Raw genomic sequence first — 1,580 nt, 5'->3', positions numbered from 1 at the left:
TTGAGACAGAGTTTTGCTCTTGTTGCCCAGGCTGGAGTGCAATGGTGCAATCTTGGCTCACCGCAACCTCTGCCTCCCAGATTCAAGCGATCCTCCTCCCTCAGTCTCCTGAGTAGCTGGGATTACAGACATGCGCAACTATGCCTGTCTAATTTTGTATTTTTAGTAGAGACAGGGTTTCTCCATGTTGGTCAGGCTGGTCCCGAACTCCTGACCTCAGATGATCTGCCCATCTCGGCCTCCCAAAGTGCTGGGATTACAGGTGTGAGCCACCATGCCAGGCTGCATCCAAGCCTCTTTTTCAGGAGCAAGAAATACTACAGTGAACAACATCTCCCATTGTTAATTCAATGTATGAACTCATGAGAAAAAAGCAAAAAATTTTTAAGGAGATAAATTAGAAAAAAAAAAAAACATGTGCAGACGGATACATGGACAAAAAATTAAGCTACCTAGAGATCTCAAATGTGTGTTAACCTAATACAAGGACTATTAGAGAATATAGGTGAGCAAGAATCATTTAACCCACTTTGTCATGGAAAATGTCTTTGCGGATGTGACAGGTTTGGTAAGAACCAAACAATGAGAAGTTGGTCATTATATGAAGATCCCGAAAAATAATATTATTCAATATAGGATCAGCTGATTGAAGTATTTTGTGAACCAATATGCAGAAAGTTTCCTAGTGTGGACAACACTTATTTAATTATGAGGAAATTTAATAAGTGCTATGAAGTAACATAGGTCTGTATTTACAGATGTGCAATAAATTGTTAAGTAAAAATCAATAAAGAAATAAAATGAGAAAAAACCTATCTACAATAAAACCATGAATCTCAAATCATTGGATGGAGAGAAATATACGTATGCAGAATACTCTCCGAGAAGAACTAGAATAAGGAGATATGTGGCCGGGTGCAGTGGCTCACACCTGTAATCCCAGCACTTCGTGAGGTCGAGGTGGGTGGATCACTTGAGGTCAGGAGTTCGAGACCAGCCTGACCAACATGGTGAAACCCCATCTCTACTAAAAATACAAAATTAGCCAGAAATGGTGGTGCATGCCTGTAGTCCCAGCTACTCGAGAGGCTTGGGCAGAAGAATCGCTTGATCCCAGGAGGTAGAGGTTGCAGTGAGCTGAGATCGCGCCATTGTACAGGAAGTTTCAAACCCAGGAGAGATTATCTTTCAAGTACTCAGTGTTGTGGTTTCCCCTGCCAGGGGGACAACCTGATGATTATGGAAATCTCATAAAAAAAAACTGCTATCTTGCTTTTATTCCTACCTCCACACGATGAAAACAGTCACTGGTGGAGACAAAGTATGTCCAGAGTAGACAGAGGTCACAGAAAAAGTTAATTCTGACACGTTCTTTCCCAGGAAGTTACTGGTACAGAAGTTTAGAACTGAGAGACCTTTTGGAAACACGGATGGCATTTTGCCTTTGATGGATGGAAGAGTACCATCCCGGATTTAGATAAAGTTTGCTAAAGGCATCTATCTTAGAGTGGCTGAGCCATCTCCACTTCAAGCTATCACTCTCTGTGAATTACCCACACACTTGCCCTTCAGAATAAGAG

General features: G+C 41.6%; 1 protein-coding gene across 1 annotated transcript in view; it reads right to left on the bottom strand.

Moving 5' to 3' along the window:
- The window catches only part of LOC105504904 (leukocyte immunoglobulin-like receptor subfamily B member 2), a 68,949-nt gene that overhangs the window by 54,271 nt on the left and 13,098 nt on the right, over window positions 1–1,580 (bottom strand). The gene's annotated exons all lie outside the window — the stretch shown is intronic.

This window comes from Colobus angolensis, unplaced genomic scaffold (assembly GCF_000951035.1).
Source record: "Colobus angolensis palliatus isolate OR3802 unplaced genomic scaffold, Cang.pa_1.0 Scaffold96, whole genome shotgun sequence".
Lineage (NCBI taxonomy): Eukaryota > Metazoa > Chordata > Mammalia > Primates > Cercopithecidae > Colobus > Colobus angolensis.
The sequence above is the reverse complement of the archived record's forward strand: the minus strand, read 5'-3'. Positions and strand labels throughout refer to the sequence as shown.